The sequence below is a fragment of the Acomys minous genome (genome assembly GCF_964271855.1).
Source record: "Acomys minous genome assembly, chromosome: 15".
Classification (NCBI taxonomy): Eukaryota; Metazoa; Chordata; class Mammalia; order Rodentia; family Muridae; genus Acomys; species Acomys minous.
In genome coordinates, this window is record NC_140497.1 from 62,578,734 (window position 1) to 62,598,578 (window position 19,845).

The 19,845-nt window shown below is 36.0% G+C and overlaps 1 long non-coding RNA gene and 1 pseudogene across 2 annotated transcripts in view; both read right to left on the reverse strand.

Annotated features, from left to right (window-relative positions):
• Positions 1-7,613, reverse strand: part of LOC311584178 (heterogeneous nuclear ribonucleoprotein A/B-like) — a 91,652-nt pseudogene extending 84,039 nt beyond the window's left edge. Inside the window, exon 1 of the transcript in view lies at positions 7,436-7,613. The product of the transcript in view is annotated as a heterogeneous nuclear ribonucleoprotein A/B-like (transcript). The remainder of the gene's footprint in view (positions 1-7,435) is intronic.
• Positions 7,614-13,134: 5,521 nt separating this feature from the next.
• On the reverse strand, positions 13,135-18,817 carry LOC311584378. Its single transcript, XR_014774843.1, has 3 exons — positions 18,732-18,817; positions 17,724-17,811; positions 13,135-13,193 (listed from the first exon to the last, which is right to left on the reverse strand). It is a non-coding gene; the product is annotated as an uncharacterized lncRNA (long non-coding RNA).
• Positions 18,818-19,845: the final 1,028 nt, after the last annotated feature.

Consider the following 19,845-nt stretch of genomic DNA (forward strand, 5'->3'; position numbering starts at 1 on the left):
AATTCTATAGTAAAACTGCTATTTTACTGAGGGAGCTTCATGCAGAAGGCATTGAGAAGAAAGCTTAAACATTTAAACTTAAACATAAATCTATAAAGTAAGTAACGAAACTCTATTTTAATACTAATAATTTAAATCTCTTAGCATTTAGGGCTTGGATGAGAATTCATACTCAGGTCTGTAAGATGACAAACAAAGGCTCTGAAGCATTCTTCTGTTAGGAGGCTGATACCAGATTTTGAGGAGAAGAGTATAAATCTCCTGAAACGAAGGTCTATCTTTAGTACTCAGACTCCAGGAGCATGCCAGACTGAAAAATTGACGTAGCCGTGCAACCTGTTTGTGAAGATTGGTTAAGCAGGAATTGAATTCAGATGTTTCAAAGGTGAACGTTTCTGATGGTTCCCACATGACGTGATGACAAACAATCACCAATTTTTTTAAAAAAGAGATGTAGACAATAAGTTGCAGAGAATATGAGATTAGCTGCTTTTCTTTCATTTGATTGCATTAACACAGCATCCTTGCAAATATGCTTTTCACGTGCTTTCTGCTGTAATTGTTGCATGTAAAATATGATTTCAATGTCTGTAATGTCTTCTCTGAAGTCATGTGAATACTAAAATGTTACCTTAAAGTTACATGTCTTCAGTGGTGTGATTATTGGAATGAAAATGACTCCAACATGCTGCTAGTAGTGGCATTATTTGAAAGGATAAGGACATGTGGCCTTGTTGGCATAGGTGTCGTCCTTGCTGGAGGAAGTGCGTCACTGTGTGTGGGCTTTGAGGTTTCAGAAGCTCAAGCCAGTCACAGCGGCTTCAGCATTTTTCCTGCTGCATGCGGATCAGAATGTAGGACTCTGGGCTCCTTTAGCACCATGTCTGGTTGTACTTTGCCATGCCCCACTCCCAAACCCCCATAATGCTAATGGACCAAAATTGTGAACTGCAGCCAGCCACAATTTGATGTTTTTTGCCTTTATAAGAGTTACTGTGATCATGGCATTTTTTCACAGCAAAAAAGACCCCACTAAGACAAGTGTCTATTTATTTTACTTAGCCTGTTGCTTATGCCCTAATATCCTTTGTTCAAACTGGCATTGTACTTGCTTTATTTTTATATTTGTGTGTTAAGACTTTGCTTAAAACACTAATTTAAACTTAGTCTTATTTATAATTTTATCACTTTCCACTTTCAGAGAAAAAAAACTTGGCTAACTTGGACCCCGAATGTTTGATGTTGTATCCAACCCTCTCAGTTTCACACATTTTCAAAGGACAACAGTATTCAAAGGGAACAAATGGCATTCCCCATATTTTTTGAAAAATACAATCTCTTGGTAAATAGAAGTCTTTTCCTGAGACCTTTAAAATAGGGTCTTAGTTTTAATTTCCAAGATAAAGATAACAAACAAGCAAAAACACAATAGAAGAATTAAAGCTGTGGACTTTCTGTGACAGATTTTTTTTTCTAGCTGGGCTACACAATGTGGAGTTGTACTCCCTGTTGGGTGACACAGGTGACAGAGTAGAATAGGAGGCTTCCATGACCGTGACATCACCTGCCAAATGAAATTTCCTAGTTATTTTCCTGTGCTTCTTGTAGTTGATAATGTTGGCCTGCACTTTATATTTCACAAGGCACTGTTCCTTCATAACATTATTTAGTCTTTTCATTTTGCTGATTCATTGCATGAACCAATATACCTCACATCCTAGGTGCAAGGAGGGCAGTGAAAAGTTTATTGTTGAATCATGCTGATCATATGATCCGATTTCTCAGTGTATCTACTACTATATTGAAATACCCAAAATAACTAACTTTATGTTTATATAATTTACCTACATACATACACGTTATATACTATATGTTATAACATATTATATTTGAATATATATTCTACACACGTGTATACTCCTAAAATAGGCACACATATAAGCTTATTTCAGTTTGTCAAGACTCAGAAAAAGATGAGGATGCTGCAAAGATCTGGCCTCTGTAGATAACAGCATACTGTACAGAGTAAGCAGCCTTGTACCAAAACGGCGCCATTTAGTGGTAGAGAAAATGAGTTCATTTTCGGAACTAAATTAAAAGATTAAAAGGCAGGAAGGAAGAGTTCCTGGAAGTCTTGCAGCTTTATAGTAGATCCCCAGATGATACCAGGAAGTATGAGCCCGTTCTTGAGGACTTATTCTCATCGCCAAAAATAAAAAATTAAAATGGTCTTAATTCATACTCAAGTATCAATTATTGGAGTATAAATATATCCCTCCTAAGGGCATGCAAGCTCTAAATCTTAGAGTTTCTCAGAGTGAAGTAGTTAAATCACCATGGAGGTCAGTTACATGAGATAGGCCTTGAGGGAAACTATAGACAAATATTAAAGAAGTTTGAAACAGAAGAGTTAATAACACACTGGCTTTGGCAATCTTGTAAAAGAGAAATACAGAGAAGAATAAAACCCAGTCTTTGTGAAGGTAGTCAGACCAGATGGACCTCATGCAACTGGTAGGGACTTTACTAGGGCACAGATATTCACAGAAGGCAGAGTATATCATCTTAGGTAAACCTGCCTCACCAGGAGTTGTAGGAACCAGGCCCGACTGGGCTGCCTGCCTGCCTTGCTGTTTCATGTCCTGTTTCTAGCAGCTTCCATGTCTGTGTTTATGTTGGTTAGCTAGTCATGTTTACTGCTCTGGGAATGCACCCCTTCCCTCCTTGAGACTTTTCCTCCTGTGTGCAATCACCTCTTGAGGGATTTCACCTGCCAGTGGCATTCCTGTTTTGCTGTCTATAAGAAGGCTCTTTGAACACCCAATAAAGGTTGAAGCTGCTGCTGCTCTCTTAGCAGGAAGGACCGCTGTGTTATTGTGTGTGTATGTGTGTGTGAGTTAAATCCGCAGTCCCTTGCCCTTGACTCGGTACCGTGGTGGCGTGGGCGCCACAAGGAGTGGCAGCTTATATGCCTCGACTCCTTTTTAACTGAATTAACTCTCGAGTAGACAGGAGCATGTCCCCACTAGAGGTACATTTTATCCCTTATTGTAACAAAATCAAAAGAAAGAAATACTTAGAGAGGCTAGAGTTTACATCCTCTTTTTAAAAATATATTTTATTAATTTATTCATATTACATCTCAATGGTTATCCCGTCCCTTGTATCCTCCCATTCTTCCCTCCTTCCCATTTTCCCCTTATTCCCCTCCCCTATGACAGTGACTGAGGGGGACCTCCTCCCCCTGTACATGCTCATACGGTATCAAGTCTCTTCTTGGTAGTGTGCTATCCTCTTTAAGAACACACGCACCAAAGTCCTAAAACATAACCACCCATATTGCCTAAAATTAAAAGTACTGTGCTAGTATATCCCCAATTCCCTCATATGAATTTTTAGGAAATAACTCACCCAAACTACATAACTTCTTACAGTTGTGGATGAATGATTGGGTGTTGTTGTTATTTTCTGTTTTGTATCCACACTCACACCTGATATTGCACTGGTCTGTATATTTGAACAATGGTCAGCCTTTCTTGTTTCTCACTATACCAAGCTACTGTGACTTAATTTGATCACTCAATTAAACTGATTGTAACATAAAATAATGACTTGTGAGAGCATAAACAATAACTCTTAGAATCTTTAAAAATGCAATTTCATACTTTGCAAAAAAAAAAAAATCAAAAATGAAAACAATAATTAAAAGATGAAACTGACAGGGAGAGAGGAGCCAGAAAGGAATTGTAAGAGACTAGGGATGTGTGGGGAGGTGCGATGGAGGGTGGGGGTTGGAGGCAGACAATAGAATTTTATTCATCTATAAAAAAGAAAAATATTGGTGACCACAGAAGAAAACATATGGCATTGACTAGCCTGTTGAGTGAAATAGGCCAGCCCCTTAGTGAAAAGCGTCTGTGTTTTCTCTCATGTAGAATTTAGGGACAAAAAGACATTAAAGTTAATGGGACATATTAGACATTTAAAGAGGGGAGTGGAGAGAGAGAGAGTACAAGTAAAGGTAAGAAGATGGGTTTAATTAAAACACATTATATTCATGCATTAAGGAGTCGTGATGAAGCATGTTACTTTGTATAATTAACTGACCTTTATTTTTAAATAAAAGACAGTCACATTTTCTTAACTGTATTATTGCTCATATTAAACTCATAGTAATAGTTTGACAAACAAATGTATACTTTGATATTTCAGATGAAATATTAAAACTAGAGGTGCATTTTCCACAGTTGAAAATAGATTTTCAGATATTTACAAAATTTCAAGCATTTCATATTGTATGTTTTCCTTTTCCCCTATTGCTCAAAATTCAACCAGTACATTTGCTATATTCCTATATAATTTTTATTCTGATTGAAAAAGAAGCAATTTTGTAGTTTCTTATTGGTACTTTGCTGCTTTTCATAGTTAAAGAAACAAGGGCAAAGCAGAGACCATTACCTTGGGAGTAGGTGTGCTCATAAGAGGGCAGTCAGGACTCAAGAAATGCCAACCCTTGACCAAGATTTGGTTATTTTCTTACAAAAAGTGAATTCAATGCTTGTAAAAGCCAACATTATGTTGTTTCTGTTTATTTTACTTATTTCCACACTAATATCTCAGCTTTTTTCTAACATGCTTTGAAGTAGCTTGTAGGAAAAACAATTCACTAAAATAGAAACATTACTAAAGTGATTTCTTTCCTTTCATTTTTATTATGTTCCTTTTTTAACATATGCATTTATATTATTACACATGAATAAAATAAACTACATACAGCAAGAACAACCATGAGACAATCAAGAATTATATAAATGTTACATTCATAGTGATTTGGCTATCTGTATTTGGCAAATTTGAAGTAAACATCTTTCCTCTCTTGTTGGATCTAAATTTCTGAATGAAAATCAATAATTATCATATCTCATCTCTATTAACTTAAACATCTATCTTGTTCTAAAAACATATTAACCCCTAACCTACTAAGCTTAATTGTAAGACTAAACTATCTGGTCTTCAACCCCATCAGAGACATCAGAAGGAATAAAATTTAAATACCTGAGTGAACCACAAGTACAGGTTAACAGCTTCTAAAATGATAAAAATGACTGAGACAGTATACTGTCTGAACAGTCACCCAACACTCTCTATAATGTTGGAGCATCGTCTTTAGCCTTCTAGTCCAATATATCTGACAGATGTATTTGTGAAGCTGGAACTATAAAGGTCTTGCTTACTCTGTCTTAGCAGAGTTTGGCCATAGACTCTGCCTGCATCTTAGCTTGCACATTTTTAGGCAGAATTCTGTCTGTGGCAGAAACAAGGACATTTTGCACAGAAGCTTGTTTAACACATTTGAAGCTAACTCCATGAGTAGGCTCATTGATGCTCATCATCTTCTTTGATGACAGATGGGTGTTGCCAGAATTAACTTGTCTTTTTGTCAAAGAATCTTTAGAATAATAAAAAACATCTTTAAATGCCATATTCTATAGGTCTCTGAGGCTTTTGAAGACCTTATTTAACTATTTTAACATATATAAAAATATATATATATACATATATATATAATCATATCTATCTATTAGACCTAGGATATATATTCTTCTGATAAAACTAGACTAGAATTTGACATGACCATGATTTGTTTAACTAACAATTAGCTTGTATTACTTAATTGCCCTAAATAGGCTGTAGCACCACTTTTGAGGTATTGGAAATAAACCTTGTATTATAATTGAGTTGGATGGATATAATACTTCATGTTAGAGTGGAAAAATATGTGTGAAGAATAATCTTATATTTTAATTCTATACCAATGTATCAGTATTACACTTATTTTGCTTCAATATACAAAATTATATACCAATGAATTAAAAAAAACCCCTTATTTGTGAGTAACAAGGCCTTGAGTTGAGGAGTATATTCAATATTCTACCTTTTGTTCTATCATCCCTCTATATTTCTATATCCCCCTTTCTTTCTTTTCCACTCTTATCTCCTTACCTATGAAAGAAAGATAAAGGAAAAGAGATATGTCCCTGAGTCCAACCTAGTTTTCTTTCTGAATAAGACCAATACTAACTTATAACCACCTCCCAATGAAAATAAGCATCTATATATCAAAAGAGCAAACAGAAACCTACCCAACACCCTTTAGAGGAAATAGGATGCCGCTCTCTTAAGGATTCTTCAGACTGATTTAGGACAAATAATACCTTTGAAGGGGCCAAAAATGGGGCAAATGGTTAAATAAGCCAAGGATAGCATTTGTGGTCCATTTTCTAAATGTTGAGAAGTTCCAGGTTTAAAAGGAGTCCTGTGTGGGACAGTCTGAAATGCTGGACCAATTGGGATCAGAAGCTTTCTACAATGCTGTCCTGGAAGCTGTCCTGTTCTGATGAGGAATAGAAACTGAGGTGCCTGGGGCTGGACCATGGAGGATGCAGGATGTCAGCATGCAGGATGCTGAGAGGAATGAATCCTGTCAGGCCTGATCCAGCGTCAGTGTCTGATTCTTTTGTTCTGAAAACATAATTTCTCACAAGCATTATACAGTTCTAAAATTATAATTGTATGATGTATGTGGGATGCACAGAACAATTAAGGTTGGCTCTCTGCTCATTGTATGAGCAGAAGTAAGATATCTGCATATCTTCCTTCATGCCATACTAAGAATAGCCTCTAATAATAAGTCACAGAGAATCTGGACCAACATAAAGCCTTGCCTATGCATCGACATTTGTATCTCTGTCAGTCTCAGAGCTAGGTCCATGTTGTGGGATTAGCAACATAAGTTACCTGTTTGTTCTGCAGTTTGAATTCTTTGCAACCTGATTGCAACCCCTCCTTCATCACTTCTCAATCCCACTTCCTCCCTCCTCACCTCTGGTTCCCATGCCCTCCCTCATCCCCTTTCCTTCTCTCTCCTAGTCCTTAGAAAGGGGAGCCCTCTCTTCCCCTAACATCTGACCTCAGCTTATACAGTGTCCTCTGTACTACCTGTAACCTCTTCCTCTGAGGCCTGGCAAGGTCAACCTGCCAGGGAGGGAGGTGATTAACATTAGGAGGACAAAGTTCATGTCAGAAGCTGTCCCTAGTACCCGTATTATGGGACTCACAGGAGACTGTGCTGCCTGTCTACTACATCTGATCAGAAGGTCTAGATGCACATCCTACTTGGACCTTGGTTGGCACAATGGACTGCTATTCAGCTATTAAACAAAGAAATATTGAAATTTATTAGAGTGATTTTTATGTATCACTTCTTCCTATTCAAGACTATGGCAATTTAAACATTCCCTTAACTTTGTTGTATTTATTTAATCTTACTGTTTTGCCTAAAGGGCTGTATTGAAATATATCTTCCTGTAATGCTTCTTATGCTATTTCTAGTTCTTTTAGTGGCAATAGTTTTGGGCTGTATACTGACACATACCTGCACATTCTTTCTCTCTGTCCTTGAACTTAAAGGCTAGAGAGTCTGGGCTGCCCAGATGACTCAGAGAAGAGGGTGCTTGCTGCTCCAGCCTGACACCAGGTTCATCCTGGAATCCATAGAAAGGTTGAAGGAAAGGAACATATTTGTGGTTGTCCTCTGACTTCCCTGTGAACATTGTTCCACACATGTGCCCTCCTTTCACACAGCACATATACATATAACATAAATCAAATTTTGAATGTTGAGACTGTGTACAGTGCTTTAAAATGTATTTACCAGGAAAGTGAGACAAAGGGGAGGACATCCTATTGGGACTCTAGGTGAGAGAAGCATAGGAGAATGGGGAAATAGAAGGACCCCGAGGGTCCTAGAAACCTACAAGAAGAACATTATGACAGGCAGATCTGGGCCCAGGGGTCCTGCTCAAACTATGGCACCAGCCAAGGACAATACATGCAGTATTGCAATGGCAATACTTCAAACCCCTACTCAGATCTAGCCATGGACAGGACATTCCCCACAGTTGAGTGGAGAGTGGGGTATGACTTTCACACGAATTCTAGTGCCCCATATTTGACTATGTCCCCTGGATGGGGAGGCCTGGGGACACTCAGAAGAAGGATAGCAGGCTACCAAGAAGAGACTTGATACCCTATGAGCATACACAAGGAGAAGAAGTCCCCCCTCAGTCACAGTCCTAGGGGAGGGGAGTAGGAGGAAAGTGGGAGGGAGGGAGGAATGGGAGGATACAAGGGATGGGATAACCATTGAGATGTAATATGAATAAGTTAATCAATGATACATATATAAAAATAAAATAAAATGTCATCCCTATAAGCCTGCATATTATTTTACTTCATTCTTCTCTCTCTCTCTCTCTCTCTCTCTCTCTCTCTCTCTCTCTCTCTCTTTTCTTCTTTTTGTTTTTGGAGAGAGGAATAGCATGAAAGAGGGAGGGAGGAGGGATAACAATCTGGATGTAATCTGCATATATTATTTAAACATTATTTACTTCATTCTTATTTGTTAGTTATCTAAGCATTTTAGTGATCTCAATGAACAGACTCTTTTAGCAACATAGCTGAAAACTCTCTTAAAAGCACAAAGACCTTACCTGTGAGTTTGAGCATCTGGTTGAATTGTTATTGAGAATTACCAGGATGTCTGCATTTTAATTCAAATTTTAATACATAGATATGTATTAGTGGGGTATAAGGTGGAATTTTGTGAAGGCATTTTGAAATATGTATCTTGTATTTTTTTCCTCTTTTTTTTTTTAGCAGTATGTTTAATTTAGGGAACATAGTGTTTGCAACATCTCTAGTAGCTGTAAGCCCTCCATTTTACTAGCTTTGTAATCTCAAAGTCTACTTAGCTTTGTTCTGTCAAAGTAGTATTAGTTGGTTATTTTATCTTATTACATTTTATTCATTTTAAATTAAAACTTAAAAGTTAACATAGCAAGTACTATGTCATATTATGAAATTTAACATTGAATGGAAAGTGAATAGAATTTCTCCTACTCATCTTCTTCCATGCCTTTCCCATATCTCTAGGTCATGCCATCTTCCATGTGCTCAACCTGCCCTGTCATGTCACATGTATCCCATCACTCTCCACGGCGTTCCTTTAGGATAGGTTCCTCTCTTGCATCATCTGCATTCTTCAAATGCAGATCAAGCATATTAGAAAATGTGAACATATGGTATCTGTCTTTCTGAAATTTTTTATCTACATATCTGCCAACTGTACATCAAGTAGAGATGAGCATCTAGAATATATAAACAACTAAATAAAGACACAAATGAACCCAAAAGTCCCAACAAATGGGTCAGTGACCTTAATGGGGTATTTTCAAAGGAGGAAATACAAATGACCAATAAATATGTTATATGTACTTGACATCCTTACTCACTAAGGAATCACAAACTAAAAACGATTTAGAATTCTATCCCACTGCAGTCAGAATGCCTATCATCAATAAAATGATCTCAATAAATGCTGGGGCAGGATGAGGGAAAAGAAGAATATTTATTCACTACTAGTGTGAATGCAAATGTAGAAAGGCACTATGAAAATCAGAATGAATGTTCCTTAAAACAGAAAATGTAGGCCTATTGTGTGACCTGTATACCCAAAGAATTGTGAGCCTGCATACTACAGAGATCTTTGATCATCCTTGTTTTGTCCCGAAGCATTCACTGTACTGAAGATATAGAAAGAGCCTAGATAGACAGCAACAGATGAGTGAGTTAATGAAGAAGCTGAATACATGTACACAATGGACTTGTATTCAGCTATAAATAAAGCTGAAATTATGAAAATTGCAGGGAAATGGATAGAAGAAGAACTAGTGTGAGAGGTTTTTGTTTAATAATAGGCCCAAACATGGAACATAGAGGATTAAATATCTATCTTACCTAATAAAATGTCAATTTAACAGAAAAAGTCGAGGAGCTTCATTACAGTTCTTATCTGCTCATTCCATTAAAGGAATTATTAAAGATTGCTTCAGGATGTGGCTAAGTAATGAAGAACTCAGAGTAATGTCTTATAAATGTCATTCTTACCACTAATGGCTTCTAGGTCATCCTTTAAAATATTAAACCTTTTAAATATAATTTTGCATATTTATAATTTGTAGAAAGAAACTTTCCACATTTTTAGTATGTGTGTCTTCATGCATTTGTATGAGTGCATATTTGTATTTTTCTGTATAGAGATCATATGTATGAGTTCATATTCATGTATATTTTATGTATGAATATCACTTGGGCTGATTCAGAGATTCAGGTTGATTCTCATTCCACCAACCTATACCTTTATTTGGGAATGGTTGATAATAAATTGTGCCACATTTCATGCTTGTATCATAGCTCTGTTAATAGATTTTAGTTTTTTTTCCTAATCTCAGTGCAAAAGGTCACATCCAAATGAAAGATAACTTAAAAGAGAAGTGTAAACTTCTTCAGGGCAGGAGAAATATTTTGCAATGTTTCCCATGTCCACTCTTTCAGTGAGTGTTTGTGGGACACATTTTAGAGTTTCAACATAAGGAGAGCTGGGTCACAACCTGGTATTGTCATTTGTCTAATCTGAGATGCTGGGTAAGCTGTACTATTTTGAAATTTTTAGTCTATAGAAATTTTGAATGAATTTTTTTCTCCCAGACTTCTGTTTGTGTCTGACTCCTATCTGTTCCCATGATTATTGAGATATTTCTTTTTGTTTTACTATTACTGATAGAAAACTGTGAAATTCTTTAATCTATTTATTTACAAGCATTTTATCTACAAATCTTAATTTGGCTGAAAATTAAATAGTGATGAGTTTTAGAAAACATTTTGTAGCACACCATATTCATAGCAGATACAATTGGTACTGCAGTTATTGTGACATTTGGAAGCTAATAAAAATTTTTTGAATGAAAGTATGACTTCATTCAAAATCTCTCACTTTCTTACCTGGTGGTATACTTTTAATTGAAGTTTTACCATATATATATATGGTATGTTATGTTATATCAACATAACAGGCGACAGCCTACATACTGGGAAAAGATCTTCACCAACCCTACATCTGACAAAGGTCTAATATCCAAAATATATAAAGAACTCAAGAAATTAAACATCACCAAACCAAATAACCCAAATGAGAAATGGGGCTCAGTCCTAAACAGAGAATTCTCAACAGAAGAATATTGAATGGCTGAGAAAGACTTAAAGAAATGCTCAAAATCCTTAGTCATCAAGGAAATGCGAATCAAAACAACTCTGAGATTCCATCTTACATCCATCAGAATAGCTAAGATCAAAAACTCAAGTGACACCACATGCTGGCAAGGATGTGGAGAGAGAGGAACACTCCTTCATTGCTGGTGGGAATGCAAACTAGTACAGCCACTTTGGAAATCTATTTGATGCTATCTCAGAAAAATGGGAATAGGGCTTCCTCAAACCCAGATATTTACTCCTTGGAATATACCCAGAAGATGCTCCACCACACAACAGGGACATATGCTCAACCATGTTCATAGTGGCCTTATTCACAATAACCAGAACCTGGAAGCTGCCTAAATGTCCCTCAGTTGTAGAATGAATAAAGAAATTGTGGTATATTTACACTATGGAATACTACTCAGCTATTAAAAACAAAGAAATCTTGAAATTTGTGGACAAATGGATAGGACTAGTAATGATCATAACGAGTGAGTTAACCCAGAAGCAGAAAGACTCACATGGTATATACTCACTTATAATTAGGCACTAGCCCAAAGGCACTTCTCCACGAAAGTCTTTACTTACCAGGAAATTGGGATAGATGTGAGGACATCCTACTGAGACTCTAGGTAAGAGTCCTAGAAACCTACAAGAAGAACATCGTGATGGGTTGATTGAGGCCCAGGAAGTTTTGCTCACACTCTTGCACTAACCAAGGACAATACAATAGTAAACATCAAACCCCTACTCTGATCTAGCCAATGGACAGAATATTCTCCACAGTTATGTGGAGAGCGGGGACTGACTTTGACATGAACTCTGGTGCTCCATATTTGACTACCTCCCTTGGTGGGGAGGCCTACTGGCACTCAAAGAAAGAATAAGCAGGGTACCAAGATGAGACTTGATAGCCTATGACCATATAGTGGGGGAGGAGGTGCCCCTTGGACACAGACCAAGGGGAGGGGAATAGCGTGAAAGCGGGAGGGAGGCAGGAATGGGAGGATACAGGTGATGGGATAACAGTTTGAATTGTAATTTGAATAAATTAATAAAATTAAAAATAAAGTAAAATAAACCCAAAATATAGTCTTTTTATTTTTGTTTCAAATGTGAAATAACTTGGGTGCATCAGATCCCCAGGAGGGTATGTGGCACCAGAAAGGATTTCTGTTGTAAATGAATGGCATACTGGGACGTTATGCATTTCTGAGTTGAAGAAGTAGCCAACTGACAGCCCACGTGGCATCCCATCCCTGTAGTCTCATCATTTAAGTGTTGAAACGAGAGGATTGTAAGTTTGAGGCCATCCCAGGTTAGATGCAAAACTTCCTCTTAAATCAAAATTGAATATTTTAATGAAAGTGTTTCATCATTTGATTTCTATATTAAATAGATTTGAGGAAGACCATAAACATCAACATTCTTGCTCCTGACATTTGTTCCTGACCTCATTGCAGAATGACTATGGAAGATTAAGAAAGTCACACAAATAGTGTTTTACAATCTTTACAATTTTCCATCCTTATAATGTAATTTTAAAATAGAGTTTCAAAAGTACATTATTTCTTGACATCTCAGCTGGTATAAGATTGGACATAGCTCTCTAATTCAAAAGATTAAATAGGCTTCAACAGAAAAAAGCAAGGTTTGTTTTTCTTCTACAAATTGCCATGGGAACTGGAATGTTCAAAGGTAATTTATCTTTCATCTGAAGCCTCTCAACTAATTTGTAATATTGCAAACAATGACATTCATAACCTCCCAACCATGATCTTATCAACTATTCAGGTTGCAAGGCCATGATATGCTATGCCACAGCACAGTTTCACCAGCTTAATAAATAATAAGTTCATCTAGCATAATGTTTCAATTTGCAGCAGTTTCTAAGTGTCTAATTAGCAGTGAGTATGTACACTGAAAATGTATCAAATCCAAATAAAAGACAACAAACCTCACCCGGGGGGGGGGGGAACCCACTGGAGTAATAGCAGATGATATTGATGATGTAGTCTTTCCTTAGAAGTAGGGAAGCACTAAAACAAAATTTATAAAAGAATTCAGTGGGAAACTAAATTTAAGAGCAATTTGAAATGGAAGTTCAATCTTTGAAATATTACAAAGGTTTGGTACCACTTACTTAATTTTTGGAAGGACAAAAAAATACGTTACCTTTTCTTTCCTACAGCATGAAATTGACATGTTCTCAAGTATTATTTCTATTGCAGTATGCAAAGAAATCTTATTATTTAAATTACCATTCTTTTTAAGGTAACATATAATGTAATCTTCTCCTCTTCCCCCTTTCTCTCCATCCCCCCCCCATTTTCCCTCTCACACTTTAAAACTGAGATATATGCGAACATTTTCTTTGTCATTTTTAGAGCAAAATAAATGCCTTTAATAATCATTTAATTTTACCTGAAATTTGTGAATTCAAATTTTATCTAAAGCAGATAGAATGGAAATTTTCCCAGTGTTGACTCCCAAAAACTATTCTCATTTTTGTTTCTGGTACATAAACAAATTAGCGGCTCTATTTGAGTGTTTGTTTCTTTGCAAAATTCCCTATTGCAATGTGGAATCTTTGTTGATATTTAGGTTATTGAGCCTCCTAGATGTGAAACTACCATGAGATGGATTACGGTCCTTTAGGAAATCCTAGGAAGTTCTTTTCCCTTCCAGCCACTTGTAATTCTTACTTTTACATCAAATTCATACATGGTGGAGTCATTTGGGAAGACGAAACTTTAGCTGAGAAAACACCCTCACCAGACTGGCATATGAGCTAACCTGTGATACATTTTCTTATTTGATGTTTGGTGAAGAAAGGCCCAGATCATATGATAGTTTCACCCCTTGGAAAGTAGTACTGGGTGCTATAAAAAAAAAAGAAGAAGAAGAAGAAGAAGAAGAAGCAAACTGAACAAACAGGAGGAGAAAGGCAGCAAGCTGTATTCTTCCATGACCTCTGCATCTGTTTCCTAACCTGCTAGAATTCCTGCCCCAAACTTCCCAAAGTTGCTTTTGGTCATAGTGCTCATCACAGCAACTGAACCTCTAACTGAGATACCACCTGAGGCACAAAGTAAATACCAACTGGAAGCCCTGGCAGAAGCCAGCCACATCTGATACCTTCAGTGGGTCATCCAGATTTTAGAAGTCTGTGGGGACAAAGTGCTGTACTTGATTAGCCACTCAGCTCATGTATTTTGTTTAAAATTGCCTTATTTCACATGAATCATCATAGGCTGAGTTCTTAGTTTTCAAACATGTAGGTAAAGTATGGGTTCTCAAACATGTAGTATCAAATAAAGTGTTTTCTTCTAATGATTATTTACAAATTCTCTCACAGAGAAATTCTAACCCTCAGACTCTAAGTTTATATATTCACTACTTCTGTGAGTTCAGCTTTTTGAAGTTTAACAGAGTTAGATTCATCATGCCTTAAAAGTATATCTGAATGCTCGGTTATTTATTTTTACTGAACTACTCTCAGACATTTTATGTTGTACCTTCCTTAGGGACAGCTTTAGGAACTGTTTACTGTAGTGAAAACAGATTATAAGTAGTGTGTATATATATATATATACATATATATATATATATATATATATATATATATATGCATATATATGGGAACCAGCCAGAAGTGGGGTATCAGATGTAGAATTATGAATTTATTTCACTTTGCCACTAAACAGAGCATAAATCTGTGAAGGTACTTGCACTTTGAGCAATTAAAAAAAAGATTTCATGAAAATAATTTTCACTTAATGGGAAATGCTTCAGAATAGATTTCCCCATCCAACAGCATGACCCATTTTGCAGCTTCTCACAGCAAAATGATAAATGCTAAAGACAAAGCTGAACACAGTTTTATTATTTTCCTGCCTTCAATGCTTGGAACAAAGAAAAACCTATGACTGTACTTTAATCATACTGCTACTGAGTCTTTCTTAAGAATGAACTGGCAGTCACCATTAACAGGTTAATTGATTTAATAATGTGCTTTCAAATTTCTGACTCAGATTGCTTTTTCAGTTGATTGGTGCTCTAAAGTGGCATTCTGTAAAATGTATAGAAATATCAAAAATGAATTAAGCGCTTGGACCTTTTTTCAGTTATTTCATTAGCAGTTAAGAGTTTAAATAAATCATTGCATTTTCAGTTTCTTAAATACACAGCATTTGTTAGTGATGATTAGGTACTTGTCTGGCTTTTTACAAAGGTTCCTCGAGATGCAGCCTTGTTAAAGTAACAATAGAGAATACAAGTATGCTAATAATTTGTACTATTTTTATTTTCCAATTGTTAGCACCTTGCAGGAGTTTGCAAGTTGAAAGAAATCAAGATTAATTACAGTAACATTCAGGACAGTATATTCTTAAAAAGAAGAAAAGTAAAGGGAGTTCACAGTGTTACAGTTACGGGGTGGAGCGACTGCTCTAAAACATCTTCTGGGTTGCCGCAGCTCTTGTACTCATAACGTTATAGCATGGAAACTTCTTATAATGAGCTGATTAATGTTAAAGACAACATTGAAAACGGTTTTAATATTTTCCATGTACTAACCCTAATCCATTGTATATACATATATGTATATATACATACATATCTATACATATATAATACACACATATGTACACATGTATATGCATATATATATACATGTATAATACACATACCTTAACATATACTGATATGCATATGTATAAGCAACAGAGTTGCTGTCCCCAGTCAACCCAGAAGAATGAGGAGAACTGTGGCATTTATTACTCATTGTCTAGAAAGGATCCTGAGCTAGGGCTGAGGTTTTGTGAAAAACAATTAATAACTTGGCCTAAGGCAAAGTAATCTCATGTTAGAATCACTTTATGTTCAGAGCATGAGCCAAAACCATGCTCTAGTAGTTCTACTGCTGGGAAAAAAATATAGAACTAAGGATTAATATAAAGTTCATTAAAATAGAAAATATTAAAATTATATTTGATGTTTAATGAGAAAATTTAGACATTTGTCATTGTTGTACAAGATTAATTTTTCTTTGTTCTTCAAATTATGTTCAATAAAAATATTTTGGGCCAAAATTTTTTCATAAAATATCATATATAATTTTTATTGTTCATAACTTAAGGTTGTGACTATAGGGACAATAGCATGTTAGATTTTTCCAAATTGTAAAGCAAAGTTGATATTCTAGTTCCAATAAGAAAAATGGTTAAAGGTAGTTTTTTCTCAGAAACCCAGTGCCCAGATAGAATTATGTTCCTCAGCTTAACCAAAATTAAAAGGAGTATATTTCTTAAGTAATTTTTAAGAAGTCATTTCATTTCTGTAGCAATACCTTTTGGTTTAAATGTTTGTAAAGGACACGTGTATGGTGTGTGTGTGTGTGTGTGTGTGTGTGTGTGTGTGTGTGTTCATAATGATTGATCTAATTATTATACCACCTGAGTAACTTGCAACAACAGGCTTCACAAAAATGGAATTTGCAAGTTCTTACTCCCTGTGTCCTATCATATTTGAAAGACATTGGGGCAATGGAGGATCTACTGGCTGTTCTTCTTTACCATAAAATCTGTTATGTTCTTAGATGTCTGTGGAATCTGTGTGATCACAACCTGCAAACTGACTATGTTCCAGTTCAGTAAGGAAAAAAAATTAAGTCACATTGCCACAATAAAAAAAATCAACTTTCAATAATTTCAGTTAAAACATAGCTAATTTTATTGCATGTTCATTAACCAAAAGCCTACTGATTCTGTCCATCATAGTAGTGTGTGGTTTGGGCATTAGAGAGAAGGCAAAGTAACACACAAAACAGACTCATAAGTGTCCTGAATAGAAAGTATCCAAGACTGTTAAAGAATCTCTGGGACTGCCCATTTCTTTGAGGCCTAAGAATAGGACAAGGAGAATATAAGCATTTAATTCAGTCACACAATTTAAGGGGACTCCACACTACAAAGGAAGTTAGCACCTTGTAATTTAAAAAAAAGCTAACATCAATGATAGTCCCTGATCAATTAAGTAACAAAATAAGAAAATATCTTTCTTAGAAAGACTAGAGACTAAGACAAATGGAATATATTGATACTGAAATGACATACATGCTTTTATACATATTTGTCTAGGTGCTAGTATGTGTGTGTTGACCTCTGTGGAGGTATGCATTCATGAGTACATAAAATACATGTAGCATTTGATATAGGATGTCTTCTTTAGTTGCTCTCTATATTTAATATGTTTTTGACACAGGATTTGTCACTGCCCTTGAAATATAATGATTTAATTGTCTACACTATATATACCCAGCAGGGCCTAGGGACCTCACTTATGAAACATATGAGATGTGTGAGCAGTCTGCCAGTAACTCAACATTATACTCTTATGTTCAATTGTGATTTGAAAGAAAAACATAACTCTATGTATCGATTAATTTGCTCATATTTTGGAGATCAGAGTCATGATGTATCATGGCAAAATTCTCTGTATATATTAAAATGGAGACACTCATCTCTCATCTGGAAATTCTCAGAAAAAAAAAATAAAAGTACTCTTACAATTTCACATCTTTGTTATTGTAGCACTGAGGTGTCTGGTTCTAGATGCTACCCATATTCTTCCACCTTTGGCTCTTCCATCTTTCAGCTGCCAGTAACACATAGAATTCTCAGATGTCTGAATTTTCATCTTTCTCTGGTCTTTTGGTACATTTTTGTTCATTTAGAGATTATCATTTTATTACAACATTTGTACCTTCTCCTCCCTTCCTTAAAACACTGGCATCTCATCAAAGCATTATAAGCCTTTGAATGGCTAGTGTAATTCCCATTACTGATAGCCTACAGTTCTATCTACTCTAATTTAATCATGTCCATCATATTCTCTGATTCGTGGGTTAGAATTCAAAACTGTAGTAACACCGTGGAGATGCTGGCTCACCACACTGTGCCCTGGCATTTCTAGTTGGGAGGCTCATTCCTTGTGAGTTCCCAGAGCTCTATTGTACTTGCCAGTCTTCCATGAATCCTTTAGCACTGGCTCTGGAAGTTTCTATCTAGAGTCATATATAATCTTCCAGCAGTCATGGTGAACATCCGCCAATGAGTATTTTCAGGGAAGGAAAACATCACTGTGCCCTCTTTCATTTTTGTGAAGAATGCATGCTGGATTTAAACCCTCACTGCACCACTAACAAGCATAAAGAAAAATGAAGCCTTGCTTTGGCTAAAATCTGAGATAAGTACAGTTCAGATATTAAAGAAAATTTTAATTTTCATAGATATCGTTGACCTTACTTACAAGATTTGTATGCACTCTATCTAGTCTCAAACTCTTCCAAATCATAAACTACCTATCTCCAACTGTCTCTAATTGCATAGTAACACTTGACACATGTCACCTTTAATCATGGTTTCCTCTAACTGTATTAGTTTACATTTAAAAAAACCTAGAGCTGGTAACACAAAGGATAAAATTATAAATAGTTTATAATTCTGCTAAATGAAGCACAAGTACATTGGAATTCATGTTCATTGTACATACAAAGTACATAGACTTTTACATACCTAGTAAAAGCCTTATGTTACATCTTAACATGAGGGAGGTCCTCAGAATCCCAGTCAAGAAACAGGCTACTTCCTACTCTTTATGTTTATGTCTCTAAGTCTTGAACATCATCATGGGCCCCACCCTTATGACATCATCTATGCAGTGGCTTAACTGCTACATGGCATTGCTACAGATTTAGAGGTTTGCTTCTCAACATACAAACTTGAAGACATATTTCAACAATACGTCTATGATTTTTTTGCTCATTGTGTACACAACTGGGCACTGCTTGCCTGGAAGGAAGAAAATTCCAACTTTGTTTAAAGAGACAACAGAATGGCAAAGAACAAGTCAGAATTCTATTCTGATCTCATTTGCCTTTCTTTCTATGATTTCTCTGGAAAGAATAAAGGGTTTTGTGGCCACACTGTTTCTAATAAAAAAAAAAAGAATGCATGTTGAACGAGTAGTATAGTCTTAGGGAGAATTATTACAATGACAGTTGGAGAAACAGGAATTGGGTCTTTGATTTGCAGAGAATATCCCACACCTCCGAATAGGCTATCTTTAGAAATTGTATAGGGGATCCTTCTGTAAAGTTGAAAAATTATTAATCAGGTATCATTGACAAGAATACCCATTCTCAGGAAAGATGTCATTATACTAGCAATAAGCACATGAAAATAAATATGATTATATATTATATTCATACATATATGAATGACCTGGAAACTATAAGGAATTGGCATCGTTACTGGTATCCATTAAGATAACAGTTGCTTTTCTGCTTTTCAGAACAAGGCTTATCTCCTGGTACTTGGGAATTTCTACCACCAAATATCATTTTTTTTTAAAGTGAGAAAAGTAAGATCTTGTTTGTTCTCACCCTTTGCACTATTAGGAATGACATTAATGTGTTTATTTTTCTTACTGTCACCAAGGAGCCCTTGAGTATGAGAGGGCAGGGTACAACAAGAGTGGCAGGAGTGACAGCTACATATGCTTTTTCTTCATGTTGACTAGATTAAGGAGTCATTTCTCTGAGGTGGCCAAGAGATATATGCCAAAATATATTGAAGATTTGCCCCCATGCCTAGGCCATTTTTCTAATACCTGGTCTTTCATTTCCTG